Raw genomic sequence first — 16510 nt, forward strand, 5'->3', positions numbered from 1 at the left:
ATTTTTTTTAAGATTTTATTTATTTGTCAGAGAGAGAGAGCAGAAGTAGAGAGAGCTTCAGGCAGAACAGGCAGAGGGAGAAGCAGGCTCCCAGCTGAGCAGGGAGCCCAACAAGGGACTTGATCCCAAGATCCTGGGATCATGACCTGAGCCCAAGGCAGATGCTTAACCGACTGAGCTACCCAGGAGTCCTGGGATGAGCTATATTTTAAACATGAATTTGTCTAATCCCCAAATCCAACATTTTGTCAGTACATGCTTCTTTCATTGTACAGTATTTAAAACCATTTTTTAAAAAGTTCTGACTACTCTGCCCCATGTTTCAGTTGCTGCAGCTGTCCATGAGGCTCAGAACCTGCCTCTGCAGATGCCTGTCACCCCAAGGCCAGAGGGAAAGGATACAGCCAGAACTATGTTGTGAAGATATTCAAACAGCCCATGAAGAAGACCACTTTGGGAGAGGAAGAGCTGGCCCCCTGGCAACAACCAGCACACCCTTGCCAACCACATGCATGACCTCCTGGGACTTAGATCCACCAGCTCCAGGCCAGCCATTAGATCACTGTAATATCTCTTGAGAGAGCCTGAGCCAGAACTGCTCATCTAAGCCACTCTCAAATATCTGATACACACAAACTATGAGGATAACAAATGTTTATTTTTTTAAGTTCTGATATTCTTTTATTAAATATATGAGCAATTCATTTTGAATGTGGGCAACCTTTCCAGTCTTAACACCAACTCCTTTCCCTTTCCCAACAAAATGGAGTATACATTATGACTACAAAGAAATACCCACTGTTTTACTGAAAGGGGGGCAAGGGAGAAGGAGACAGAGGAGAGTAAAAGGAAGAGAGGAAGAAAGGAAAAAAAAGAAAAACAAAACCATACCCTTCAAGTCTTTCTCAATATCAGTCACCACTCTCATGTTCTCTTTTCCCTTATTGGCTCAGGTTCTTCTTCTTTTTTGTTTTTAAGATGTATCTTATTATTTATTTGAGACAGAAAGAGCATGAGCAGGAGGAGCAGGGCAAAGGGAGAGAATCTCAAGCAGACACTGCACTGAGTGCAGAGCGTGATGCAGGGCTCAGTCTTACCACCTGAAAATCATGACCTGAGCCGAAACCAAGAATCGAAGGTTTAACGAGGCACCCCCTGAATCAGCTTCTTCTAAAATATATCCTAATCTTGCTAGTTCTTTCTATCCCACTTACCTCTCCAGTTTAGAACAGCATCTTATCTTGCCTAGAATATTTCATGCCTCTGACTGGCCTCCCATTTCAACTTTTAAATCATCATAATCCATTTCCCATAGAAATATAAAGATATTTTCAGATTTTTAATATATAATGTACCATATGTAATAGTTAATATAAAATATTTTAAATATACAAATTAGATCATTTTATCTGTTTGCCTGAAGCTCTTCAAAAACGTCTCACTGCATAGGTCTTAAAGTCCTTATATTGGTTTACATATACCCATATGTGAGCTGGCCCCTACCTCTTCTATGTAATCTTCTTTCACTCCCCCTAGAAAGACAAGTTGGAGTAAGACTGTAAAGACCTATGTAAAAAATGCAGCAAATCTGAGCTTTACCCCATATGTCATTAATTTTCAAACTTTTTTTTCCTGGTAGACCACTTTTTCCTTCAATAAACTATTACACTAATTCCAACATATAAAAATTGTAAAAGTAGAGATGCTCTGGTTGAAGCAAGGTCCAGAGGCCCAACCCAACCACTAATACCAACAGTCCTTTAAAGCCAAATGGTTACATGTGGGGGGCCAGCCTTTATTTCTCAATTTCTAATTATATTGCATTACCTGGATTGACCCTTCCATGGCTTAACTTCTCTCCCACATTTTGTCTTTTTTATTTTTTTTAAAGATTTTTATTTATATATTTGACAGACAAAGATCACAAGTAGGCAGAGATGCAGGCGGGGTGGGGGGAGGGGGAGAAGGTGGGGAGCAGACTCCCTGCTGAGCAGAGAGCCAGATGCGGGGGCTCGATCCCAGAACCCTGGGATCATGACCTGAGCCGAAGGCAGAGGCTTAACCCACTGAGCCACCCAGGTGCCCCTCCCACATTTTGTCTTTTAACTCTGAGAATATTTCTTTGATTTTATCTTCCAGATTACTATTTCAGTCTGTGCTTAGGCCTGTTACATTGTTTTGCTCTTCTTATATACAGAAAGACATACTCTTAAACAATACAGGTTAAACTGCACAGGACCACTTATACCAAGACACCTTTCAATAAATACAGTACAGTACTGTGAAAATATTTTCTCTTCCTTACGATTTTCTTTATACATTTTCTTTCCTCTAGCTTATTTTACTGAAAGAATATGGCATATAATAAATATAACATACAAAATATGTGTTAATTGACTGTTTATGTTATCAGTAAGGCTTCCAGTCAACAACAGGCTATTAGTAATTAAGTTTTGGGGAGTCAAAAGAATACTCAGATTTTCAACTGTGTAGGAAGTCAGCAACCCTAACCCTCTTGCTGTTCAAGGGTCAATGGTACATATTTATAATTTTTTATTAATTTTTTTTAATTTTAAGTAAGCTCTACACCCAATGTGGGACTCGAACTCACAACCCTGAGATCAAGAGTTGCATGCTCTACCAACTGAATCAGCTGGACACCCCTATATTTTTTAAAAATTTTAAATCATATGTTTAATTTCAAATATCTTTTTTCTCATTGCTTCTTTTGAATCATGGTGTATTCTTGTTCCATTATCTTCTGGAATCTCTCAAAAATTATTGATTAGAATATATTTTACATGATCTTCTGTTCTTTGAATTAATGTTTGTTTACCCAAATTAGTGGTTTGTTCATCTTGGCTCTTCTTTTTCCTGCTAGTGGCTTTCTTACCTGTCTGATGATCCCTGGCTATCCATTCATATTTATAAACAAAAATCTAAGTTGATGATTATACAGTGGGCCCAGGTTTTCTCTATAGCCATATAGATATTTTGCCCATCCAGTCTCTTTCCTGTACAGGAAGACTGACTGCTGGTATATAAGTGGCCATAGTCTCATTAAGATGTGTAGGTTAGCCTACAAAGGCAAGGTGAGGAGACTCCAAGTGACAAAAACAGAAGAGTTTTAATCTGGTTATAGAGTACTCAAACATATTTCCCTCCTGGACAGGACTATCTTTCATTTTTCCTCCAGTCCACATCTGTAACACAGATAAGTCCTCCCAGGTTACTTCATATTGTACTCCTTTCTCATGTCCCTACAGCCACATTGGAAGTCTTTCCCAAATAGGTATTTTACCTTACATGTGGCTTTTGAATTTCAGAACCAGACAAATGCCACTGCGGTCTGCTATCACTACTGTGTGTGTATGCATGTGCGTGTGTCAGAGAGAGAGAAAAAGGGAGAGCTGAAAGAATGGAGAATACATGTGTATGTGCCCGATTTGAGGAGAACGAACTGGGCAAGGGGAAATACTGTTTTCCTTTCTAAGGCACATACCTTTAAATAATTATCCCCCCTAACAAGAACTTCAAAGTTTTGAGGGTTTCCTCTCATACATAGTTGTTTTCTTTGCATTCTGGGCTGTCATTTTCCAGGCTTCTGTTTTTGGCCTCTCAAGAATTCCTCACAATTTCTGATGGCACCATTTCCTGTCTTCTAACAGTGTTGAGAATTTACCTTTTAATTCTTCTGGTTTTAAAGAATTTGGAAAAGAAAGGGAAGTAGTGGCATCTATACAAAAAGTGATTTAGGACAGAGAAAGGCTCCTAGAGTATAATAAAAGAAAGATATAGTGGAGTAACAAAGGTTACAGACAGAATAAAATTCAAACTTCTTGTCATGACTTACCTCTTCAAATTTATCATTTACCATTATCTTCCTTAGTTCACTACAATCCAGAAACATGGGATTTCTTTTTGTTTCTCAAAAAATATCACTCTTATTCCTACGAGTTTTTGTGCTCTTCTTTTATAAGGAAATCTGATTCTTCTCATAATTCAGATCTCTGTGCATACGTCACTTCTTCCCAAAAGTCTTCTCCAATGATCACCATATAAAATAGGACCATCCTAGTTTCTGTCACGTCATTCTTTTTTATTTTATTGAGCTTATCCTATACTAAGATAATCTTGATTATTTCTTTGTTTACTTGTCTGAGTACCTCCACTAGCAGAAGTGCTACGTAAAGCCGCTTTGTAACATCATACATGGTAGCATATATGCAATAAATATTTGATAAATGAAGATTTGAGTCTTCTAGCCATTACACAAGATCTCAGAAGTCAAGAAAAGAGGATAAAAATCAAAGTTGAAGTGTTAGCCATGAAAAGAAATGACTTATTTCTGAGACAGACAAGAGTGAAAGAAGGATAAACATTAAGATGTTCTCAGGTGTTAGGAAACAATTCTTTGTAAGTCTTTCAGGTTTCTGTAAAAGAGGCATTGAGTGCCCTTTATTCTAGACTATCTTTTAAAGGATAATAGCCCTGGAAAATAGAGATAATGTTTCTTATGGAGCAAAGGGCAGGCATGCTTACTTCCCATTATAAAAAATTAGGTTCCCCAAGCTCAGCATAATGGAACCCGCTACATGTACTGGTGTCATCTGGCACTCTTCCTGTCACACCAGAGAAACTGGGGTTCAGGGAACCTATGCAAAAATGCTAATACTTCAAGTCTTCTATTGCTATGAATAAAAACTTAACCTCTGTTTTCTACCAGCATCCATGAAACTCACTAACCTACTAGTCAGCAAGTAAGGTAAAATCTCACTCTTCATATTTCTTGATGTGAAATGGGACAAAAAGCGAAACATTAAAGCTAGATAACTTATTTTTTCCTAATGAAGAATGAAGAGAGGTCTTCTGTTGAGTAAGGCAAGGTGAATAGAGGGAGACTCAATATGAGTGATTTTAGATAAAGTCACTGTGAGAAAAAGGAAAGAAAGCAAACTAGAAATGAACACCTCCACTTCACCCTGTCCACAAAGGGTGAACTCCACCAGTTCACAAATACTGTTGATTTTTTTTTTGCCCGATTTATATTAATTTCCTATCTTCTCCAGTGCTATAGTTTGATTTGGTTCTGGCCCTATACTCCTCTTCTAAACAATTTCAATAATCTCTCCAAAGAACCTCTCTTTGTCCCAACTTAACCTACTGATAAATTAATCTTATCAAGTAACAAATCTCATCATATCATTCTCCTATTTACAAGACACTGAAAATTACACTAATGGCATGATCACTTTTTCTTAAAAAATATGAAATATATATCCTAAAGAATAAAATATATAAGTACTATTTAATGGATAAAATGAATACCCTGTACTCACCGTTCAGTTTAAGAAATAGAACACTACCACTATGTTAAATGCTCGTGTCCCCTCCCAAGTCACATCCCTCCATTCCCTCCTCCAGAGGTGACTTGCACCCTGAATTTTGGGTTACTTCCCTTTTTCAAAATATATTATTACCTATATATATATATCCCTAAAGAATATACTGCTGATGAATGGATAAACAAGATGTGATATATCTATACAATGGAATATTCTTCATCCTTAAAAGTAATGAAATCTCTCTAGTTAAAATCCTCCTATGACTTCCTATTGCCAAGAGCATAGAGCTCTTAGCATGTCAATCATGGCCTTCATGATAATTTCCCCCTACTACCTTTCTAGTCCTACCTCTAACAACAACCCTAGACCTGTCCCTGGCTATTATACAACTTGTTATTTCTACAGCCTTATACTTTCCTACCTTCTACTATGTTGCCCCTTAACCTGGAGTGTATTCCCCACCATTCAGTAGCTTCTTTAAATGTGCCTTTCAGCTCAGAGGCAGCAGGCTGCTTCAGGGTGAAGCTGAACATCTCTTTCTCAGCAACTGGCTGCCAGAAACTCATTAAAGTGAATCATGAACTCAAACTTCATACCTTTTATGAGAAGCATATGGCCACAGAAGTTGCTGCTGATGCTCTGGGTGAAGAATGGAAGGGTTATGTGGTCCAAATCAGTGGTAGCAAAGACAAACAAGGCAGACTGTTCCCCGTGAAGCAGGGTGTCTTGACCCATGGCTGCATCCACCTGCTGCTGAGAAAGGGGCATTCCTGCTATAGACCAAGGAGGACTGCCTAGAGAAGGCACAAATCTATTTGGGGTTGCACTGTGGATGCCAGTCTCAGTGTTCTCAACTTGGTCACTGTAAAAAATGGGCGAGAAGGATATTCCTGGACTCACTGATACTACTGTGCCTCATTGTCTGGGGCCCAAAAGAGCCAGCAGAATCCACAAATTCTTCAATCTCTCTAAAGAAAATGATGTCTGCCAGTATGTTGTGGGAAAGCCCTTAAACAAAGAAGGTAAGAAATCTAGAACCAAACTCCCAAGATACAGCATCTTGTTACTCCACATATGCTCCAAAACAAACGTTGTGTATTGCTTTGAAGAAAGAGCTCACTAAGAAAAATAAAGAAGAGGACCCAGAATATGCTCAACTTTTGGCCAAGAGAATGAAAGAAGCCAAAGAAAAAGAAAGGCTGGGAACAGATTGCCAAGAGATGGAGGCTGTCCTCTCTGACAGCTTCTACCTCTAAGTCTGAGACCAGTAAAAAAAAAAAAAAAAAAAAAAAAAAGTTTTTCTAAGAGTAAAAAGTAAATAAGATTAGACTCAAAAAAAAAAATTAAAAAATTTTTTAAAATGTGCTTTTCAGATGCAACCTCCTCCATGAGCATTCCTGTTCCCCAACCAGACGGAATCTTTCTTTCATCTGAAATCATATAGCATATCATCCGAATTTCTCACATAGTGTGCATTTTCTACCATTATATTTCTTTTTTTTTTAATTTTTTAAATTTATTTTCAGCGTAACAGTATTCATTGTTTTTTGCACCACACCCAGTGCTCCATGCAATCCGTGCCCTTTCTACTCTAACTGCCTGATACCTTTTTTCACTTTCATATGTTGGTTTCAGTGACACCGCACTCTCCTCATTTTCAACCTACCTTTCTCTAGCTACTCCTTCTTAGTATTTTTCACTGGTTCTTCCTCTGTCCATCTCTTAAATACTGGATTCCTCAGGGTCCTACTCAGAGTCCTCCAAGATCTCTTCTCTTTAGGTCCTCCCTGGAAAACACTTCATCTACTCCAATTACTACCTACGTGCTGATGACTCTTAGTCACTAGTCCTCATTTCTCTCCTGAGCAGCTAGTTTATGTGTCTACCTTCTATTGGTCATCTTATTCCACATTAACATGAAGTTCACCATCTTTAAACCCAAATTCATATTCTTCCTTTTCTGACTCCTTCCATGATTCCAATCACACTGAATGGAAGCACTATCCACCTAATCACCTAAGTTAGAAACTTGAGTGTCACTTTTACTACTATTTATTTCTTCCACAAACTCCATATCCTACAATCATTAACTCTGTTGCTTTTATTAGTCAAAATTTCATAAATTCATCTAGTTTTTTCCATCTTTACTGCTACCAAAATAGTTTATGACTCAAATACATCTCAACTAATTACCCAGAAAGTCCTTATCTGTATCCTTGTCTCTAAGCTAACTTCTTCCAACCCATTCTCCATACTGCTGCCAGCAAAATCTTTCCGAACAGCAATAAGAATCATGTAATTTCTTGAAAAGCCCTAATGACTTTCCACTGCACCAAGGATGAAATTCCAATAATACATAAGACTATGCATAAAACACTCCTTCCTCACACCTCTGGCTTCATTTCTGAACATGGAAGTCTTAGAGTCCCATGAGTCATGCCATGTTCCTCTTTGCCTCTGTGCATACTCCATGTGAAATGCACTTAGCTATCCCCACATCTCTTTCCCTTCTAACACGTCCCCGGGCTAATCCTTATACATGTTATGCATCAGGTTAGCAAAAACTTTTTCCAGGACAACTTCCCTAATACCAGGCTCCCCTAAGATTTGGTTAGATGGCCAAACATAATTCTACCACACGTACTTTCAGATACCCTCTACATTTCCCAAGCATAGTACTCATCAACTTACATACTTAAATTTTAATTCCTTGTCCGTGTCCCCCACAAGACTGAAATTGGCTTGAGCCCTGATAGGTAACTTAACTACTCTTATAGAACACAGTAGATGTTTTATAAGTATTTGTTGTTGAATGAATGAATGCATGCATGCATGAATATGTCTTATCTCTGCTAAATATGAAGGTATGTCCCTGAATTGCAAAATCTGAGTATGAAAAATCTGCAATCACCATATACTATGCTCAGAAAAACAAGAATTTTTTAAAATTTCACAAAGGTTAAATAAGGCTTAAATTTCAAAGAGCATGATCTGCATTCAAAAGGATGGCTTAAAATGCTAAGAAAGGAACCCCAAAAGTCACACAGTCCAAAATTTTGCCTTTAATCAAGTAAAATATAATCAATTCCTCAATTTTATATGACCAAGTATTTATAAATTGTTGTTAGCAATATTATTTAAAGTAACACGTGAGATTACAAAATTAGATCTATAGGATCCCAAATAAGATGCAAAAATAAAAATTGATTCTAAGAGGCAACCATACTGGGAAAGAAATTAAACTGTCACTATTTGCAGATAACATGATACTACACATAGAAAATACTGAAGACTTCACCAAAAAACTACTAGAAGTAACACACAAGTTCAGTAAAGTTGCAGGATACAAAATTAATAACCAGAAATTGGTAGCTTTTCTATACACTAATAATGAAGAAGCAGTAAGTGAAATTAAGAAAACAATCCCATTTACAGCTGCACCAAAAAGGAAAAAAATATCTCAGAACTTAACCAAAGAGGTATAAGATTTGTACTCTGAAAACTACAAACATTAGTGAAGAAACTGAAGATGACCAAAACAAATGGAAAGATATTCCATGCTTATGAATTGGAAGAACCAATATTGTTAAAATGTCCATACCACCCAAAGCAATCTACAGATTCAACATACTCTCCATCAAATACCAACAGCATTTTTCACAGAACTAGAACCAATAATCCTAAAATTTGTATGGAACCACAAGAGACCTTGAATAGCCACAGCAATTTTGAGAAGAACAAAGCTGAAAGTATTAATCCCAGATTTCAAGCTATACTACAAAGCTGCAGTAATCAAAACAGTATGGTACTGACACAAATACAAACACACAGATCCATGGAACAGGACAGACAGCCCAGAAATAAACTCACACTTTATGGCAAATTAATCTATGACTAAGAAGACAATATACAGCAGGGAAAAGACAGTCTCTTAAACAAATGGTGTGGGGAAAACTGGACAGGTATATGCAAAAGAAAGAAACCAGACCACTTTCTTACACCATATACAAAAATAAACTCAAGTGGATTAAAGACCTAAATATGAGACCTGAAACCATAAAAATCCTCGAAGACAACACAGGCAGTAATGTCTCTGACATCAACATATTTCTAGGCATGTCTCCTAAGGCAAAGGAAACAAAAGTAAAAAATAAACCATTGAGACTGCATAAAAATAAAAGCTTTTTTACACAGCAAACAAAACCAACAACAAAACAAAAAGGGAACCTACTGAATGGGAGAAAATATTTGCAAATGACATATCTAATAAGGGGTTTATATTCAAAATATATAAATAATTTACACAACTGAACACCAAAGAAACTCCAAATAATCTGATTAAAAATGGGCGGAGGACCGAATTTGTCCAAAGAAGACATACAGATGGCCAATCAATAAATGAAAAGATGCTCAACATCACTAATCATTAGGAAGATGCAAATTAAAAACCACAATGAGATATCACCTAACTCCTGTCATGTCATCTACCAAAAAGACAAAAAAATAACAAATGTTGATGAGATGTGCTAAAAGGGAACCCTGGCACATTGTCAGTGGGAATGTAAACTGGCGCAGCAACTGTGGAAAACAGTATGGAGGTTCCTCAAAAAATTAAAAATAGAAATACCATATGATCCAATAATTCCACTACTGGGTATTTACCCTTAAATAAAAAAAACAAAAATACTAACTTGTAAGGATGCATGTACCCCTATGTTTACTGCAGCATTATTTATAGTAGCCAAGATACGGAAGCAATCCAAGCGTCCATCAGAGAATATGGATAAGGAAGATGGTGTGTACGCGTGTGCGCGCCCACGCGCGCGCGTGTGTGTTTCATAGCCATAAAAAAGATGAGATTGTGCCATCTGCAACAACACAGACAGACCCCAAGGGTATTATCCTAAGTGAAATAAGTCAGATGAAAAGGACAAATACATTATGATTTCACTCATATGTGTCATCTAAAACAACAAACAAACAAAAAACAGAATTGAGAGAACTGAGCGGGGCAGGAGGGTGAATGGGTGAAGGAGAGTGGGAAATATAGGTTTCTAGTTATGGAATGAATAAATCATGGGCATAAAACAATCGGCATAAGGAATATAGTCAGTGCACTGTCATAGTGTTGTATGGTGACAAATGGTAGCTACACTGTGGTGAATAGAGACAGCATAAACTTGTGGAATCACTATGTTGTACCTGAAACTAATGTAATATTGTTTGTCAGTTATATTCAAATAAAATAAATAATTAAAAACAAAAATTGACTCACTACGTAAGAACTGATTCACTAATATGCTAGTGTAGAAAAATAAGAAACATTGAGAAATGTGACTATCCTGCAGAATTAGTTCACTGTTATCTACTTGAGTTTAGAGCTTTTCATCTTAAAATACTTTAAACCATCACCTAAAAATTAAAAATTCACTTCTGACAAATTGCTTGGGGTACTCAAAGGGAGAGGAATTCATACAAGCAAGGCAATCCAGCTATGAAGATGATTTCTATACCCCAACAATTTTAGCATATATTACTGTCATAAGTCGGCTTTAAATATACTACATCATCCCGTGTATTTTCTTTATAGCTTAATATCAATCATCAAAATCACTAGTGTCAACACCTCCTTTAAAAGCATTCATTCATGTCTCATTCAAGGAACATATTTTTAAAGCATGTACTATTTTGACATGTATTTTCAAACAAGATTTCAGCAATTTATTAAGGGTTTACAGTTTTTAAAGGAGTAAAGCTAGCAGAAAAGATGAAACTAGCCTGATAGAATTTCACTGTCCAATGGTTCTGAGAGTCAGAATCATATTACTCCTAACGAAGTAACATTTAAGAAAAGTAAATTATGTATTCATGGCAATCAGTCACTTTTATTTTGTTCTCAGAACATATGAGGTGAGATGCAGAAGAACTCTATGAGTAGTGTATATATTTTCAAAATAATATAGTCTTAGTCATTAGAATTCATCAGCTGGGGGTGTCTGGGTGGCTCAGTTGGTTAAGCAGCCAACTCTTAATTTCATCTCAGGTCATGATCCCAGGGTCCTGGGATGGAGCCCCACATCTAGCTCTGTGCTCAGCAGGAAGTCAGCTTAAGGATTCTCTCTCTCACTCTCCCTCTGCCCCTACCCACCACACACACTTTCTCTCTGGCGCGCGCGCGCTCTCTCGCTCTCAAATAAACCTTAGGGGGGAAAAAATCATGAGCTGGTGTCTATTTCTTAGACTTTTCTCAAATTTCCTCTTTGCAACTCCTGAAAACAAGTTTCCCAGAACTTTAATAAACTGTTAAAGAATATTGTTTTAATATCCATTGGTGAAATATTTAAAGAAGACATATTTTTAGCAAACATAGCATTTGATGAGAAGTGAAACTTTTCCCAAAATTATGCCATTATTAATTTGTTTTTAAAAATTTGTCTTTTCTTCTAAGACAGTAAACCCACAATTTACACTTACATAGAAAACTGTTATCTCATTGCACTCTTGCTAATATTTCTGACACCTAAAGTGTTTCTTTTCACCTGAAGTAAAAAGTATACATATATTGCAAGGTAAAAGCAGATAAAATTCTCTCACATTGCCAAGACTTCTGTAACACATAGAATAAACTGAGTATGCTGAATAAGGTCTGCTCCACAAATGATGGTTAAAAATTAACTCTGGTAATACTTTGATTACTCCAAGTTTTAACAAACTAATTCTTAGTAGTGTATTTTTTTCTATCAGTTTAACTATTATCTACAGGCAATCAGAGAATTTGAACCAATAATGTCATTTATTGATATGTTAACATATTGGTAGATTATAGCTAATTCATCACTTCTTGAGTGACTCAGGACATGCTTTGCATTCCCTAGTTCTTAAGTACTCTAATAACTTCATCTTTACTGTTATTCTAAATAGAAGCAAGGCTTTCTATTAAAAGGCTGTGTTCCAGTAGCTTTGTTGTAAGTGCTATCTTGAAAAGCAATTAAATTTTAAAATAACTAGACTTTAAAAATCTATATAGAAATTATTTTCTGTATCACTATTCAAGGTGGCTTAAAGATGATGTGCACAATTCTATTCAATACGAAAACAAGTTTCCTATATTAAGAAGTAGTATTTGATTTATAAATTCTTTTTATAAATAAGACATAAATATTCATTTGACCTCTGTTAACATTCCTCTAAAATAACAAAATATTTTTCTTTTATAACTAAGTTAAACTCCTATAAAGTTAGGTTTCTATCAGCTAGTGTAAACAAATTAATGAATTAAAAGAAGGTATAGAATTCAGAAAGTTCATTACATAAAATGTTCACTCTTGGAGCAGATAATTATGTATACTCTGTTCAAACAAAACAGAAGTAATGAAAGCAGCTTGTTGGTATCAAAGCCTCCTCTTATGGTTGGGTAAGGAACGGACACGGTCCTTGTCAGAGGCACCTCTAACCCTTCAGAAATAAAGGAGTGTTAATGGTAGGCCAGAAAGCATGTAAGAGTCTGTTTTATATTAGATATGCTAATAATTATGTCTCTATATGTGACTGTTTATGTTAAATACAAAATGAAGAAAAGCAGCAAGTTTATTTTCCTAATTAAAACATGATTAAATTCTGGGGCACCTGGGTGTCTCAGTGGGTTAAAGCCTCTGCTTTCGGCTCGGGTCATGATCCCAGGGTCCTGGGATCGAGCCCCACATCGGGCTCTCTGCTCAGCGGGGAGCCTGCTTCCCCCTCTCTCTCTGCCTGCCTCTCTGCCTACTTGTGATCTCTCTCTGTCAAATAAATAAATAAAATCTTTAAAAAAAATGATTAAATTCTGTATTTCAGTTTTTAATTGGTCCCATTTTGATTTAATAAGCATTGAAACTCAAATGGATTTCAGAAATGCTTTATCATTTTCCAAACTGCACAAAGGAGTTCTTACTGTCAGGATTGATAATTCAATACAGCATGTAATAAAGTAAATAATAATCATACATGGTATTTTATTTCACATAATTCTTAATTATATAATGTTGAAAAAACTTACTTCAGATTACTTTCATATTCTTTTTATTATAATATTCTTTCCTGCTTTTTCAAAATCATTTAACATTATGAAATATACAGAATATTAAAATATATAGCAAATATTTTGATTTTGCCTCAGTTGGTATTAAAGCAGCAAATGCTAAGATTCTGCCCTTTTCTCTCCACCTTCTCTGATTGACAAATACATTACCTAAGTTGTTTAAAACTAAGGGTAGGAGAGTCTTGTATAGGCCAGATGAGTTAATAATTTCAAAGTAACTAGACCATGATCCAATTTTTTTTTTTTTAAACACCACTGTCAAATGTCTTTGAGCTAAATTTTTGGTCAGCATGTGAGAATTACCATAGCAATCCCATTACCCTAATGAGTATTCTATGTGTAACTCCCCAAACATCAAACATAAGTCTTGCACAGTTTCTTCCAAATATCTAAATAAGTATGTACATACATAACACAAAACCTAAATTCTTTATAAAACTTGAATAAACTTATATAATATACATAGATATGCATATTTACACATCAGTAATATATATACACCACACACACACACACACACACACACACACACATCTACATCTCTACACTCTATGACTCCTCTACATAGCTAAGAAGTTGAGATACAGACATTAAAAGGATTATCCAAAATAAGTGCCTGCATGGCAATATCTTGAAGGGGGTCTGAATGAGCTATATATTTAACAGAGCGTGTCAAATGTGAAGATTCCCATTCTTAAGACCATATGTATTACTTAAATGAAACTGTTTAAAGCCTGAATACCACATTCAATAATACAGGCCTGGGAAGGAAGCATTTTTTTTTTCCTTCCTGAAGTGAATTTGATGCTTCTGAAAGACTGACAGATTTGGAAGAAAAAGTAAAGCTTTAAACTAAATTAAGTATTCACAGAACAAACACTGCAGCTGCAAGAGCAATTCAAATTTCCTATCACCAATGTTTCAGTCCTCTTTTTAAAAGAACGATTTCTGAGGTCAGAGGTTACTCACATTTTCATGTCTATTCAGCCCCCTGCTTAATATAGCTAACATGGGTACATTAAATAGTGACAACTGTGATAATGGATATATCTGCAAGAACAGCAAGTCATTTCATAAAGGCTGCCAACTACTACAAAAATACTGATTTTTCAATTCCACAAATTGTTTCTACAACATTTTATTTAAAACTGCCTTACATGACTCAAACATTAATTTGCATTTTTAAATTTATTAATTTCTATTTTTAAACAAAATATTAATTACATGTTATATTCCAAAAGTTTCAAAGGGAGTCAACTGTAAAAATAAATTTAAAATAAAAATATATAGGATCAAATGAGCCATTAGCAATGGCCCAACTAGTCAGACTCTGATGTATGCGTGTCTGTGAACACATATATCCATTTCACAAAAAGAAGGAAAATGACTTTATTCATAAGTAATGAAATAATTTTTTTTTTAATTTTATTTATTTATTTGACAGAGAGAGAGAGAGAGATCACAAGTAGGCAGAGAAACAGGCAGAGAGAGAGGGAGGGAGCAGGCAGGGAGCCTGCTGAGCAGAGAGCCCAATGCGGGGCTTGATCCCAGGTCCCCAGGATCATGACCTGAGCCGAAGGCAGAGGTTTAACCCACTGAGCCACCCAGGTGCCCCACATAAGTAATGAAATAATGTTATCTCAAAACAGAAATATCAAAGATGTAAAAAAGAAATACTAAAGGTGGTATAATGTTAGGGAGAAAAATTTTCATAAAACTTTAAATTTAAATTTCTAAAAATGTTATAATCTTTGTATAGTACATGGAAAATAAGTTTTTAAATAAAGTCTCAGTATATTAAGTAGAACTTAAAATCAGTTTTGTATAACTCTGTATCTGATAAGAGGATATATGATTCAATTAGAAAAATAACGTAAAATTACACATATAGTTTAATTCTGTCAGTTAAGGAAGCCTAGTGAAGTACTCAAATTGATTCTGATTTTTCAGTGATTACCAGTGAATGTTTCAAAATGGTAAGAGAGTTTCATATTTTGCTTCCAAAATATCGAAAGACATTTAAATATAACTGAAACATTATTCATTAAATTGGTAGAAGACATAAATGACTTTTTTTAATTCCAAAAAGAACTGTATCTCAAATTGGAAAAGAACTTAAAAGGGGGAAAAAAAAAAAAAACCTTTCAGAATTAAGACTTAAAGCTTTAAATATATATCTGTATAGAAATGTTTTTTCTTCTCCTTAATATACATGTAAACCAACATTATTTTTCATTTGAGAAACTCAATCTTAAATTTACTAATTTAATGACCTGAACCTACATAGGAATGCAAGGTTGTTGTTGTTTTGTTGTTTTTTAATGGATAAAAGAAAACAAAACATGCCAGAGGAAAGCTACCTGTCAAGTTTTATCTGATCAACAATCACTTGATAAAATGAACTATATTACATATAATTGCTAAAATCCTATGGCATTTTAGAACTATTTAAAATAGTAGAGCGTAAGCTGGTTTACTTGTAGTCATAGAGCAATTCAATATTGAAATATTCATAGAAAACCAAATTGTATTTTTTTTTGTGGAGTTGTTTTTCTTTGTATAGAAGTTGATTTTTTTTTTAAAGATTTTTTATTTATTTATTTGACAGAGAGAGAGATCACAAGTAGGCAGGGAGGCAGGCAGAGAGAGAGAGGAAGGGAAGCAGGCTCCCCACAGAGCAGAGAGCCCGATGTGGGGCTGGATCCCAGGACCCTGGGATCATGACCTGAGCTGAAGGCAGAGGCTTTAACCCGCTGAGCCACCCAGGTGCCCCTAGAAGTTGATTTTAAAATGCAATGTAAACAACACACAAATACTTTGAGGTCTTTGTGATCTAAATCACAAGATAGGCTCCATTTGAATCCCAGAACAATTAATAGAAGAACAAGATTCATCCATGCATTTTAGTATTTAGTATTTCCAAAGAGTTTCCTCAAACCAGAATTTTAATTTCATCTCCCTGCCTTCTAAAAAATCAAACAAAAAAAAAACCTTCCACATACCTCATTATATGGTCCTTGCACAATTGCACCACCTAGTGTTCACTAGGCAATAAACCTACAAATTTAGTAAAGCTTTCTCTGTATTT

The 16510-nt window shown here is 35.6% G+C and overlaps 1 protein-coding gene and 1 pseudogene across 1 annotated transcript in view; one reads left to right on the forward strand and one right to left on the reverse strand.

Annotated features, from left to right (window-relative positions):
• Positions 1 to 16510, reverse strand: part of LOC111148096 (WD repeat containing planar cell polarity effector) — a 445955-nt gene that overhangs the window by 351259 nt on the left and 78186 nt on the right. The window lies entirely within an intron of this gene.
• Positions 5775 to 6614, forward strand: LOC111147906 (annotated as a pseudogene).

This window comes from Enhydra lutris, unplaced genomic scaffold (assembly GCF_002288905.1).
Source record: "Enhydra lutris kenyoni isolate GAN:26980312 unplaced genomic scaffold, ASM228890v2 scaffoldscaffold18, whole genome shotgun sequence".
In the NCBI taxonomy this organism is placed as follows: domain Eukaryota; kingdom Metazoa; phylum Chordata; class Mammalia; order Carnivora; family Mustelidae; genus Enhydra; species Enhydra lutris.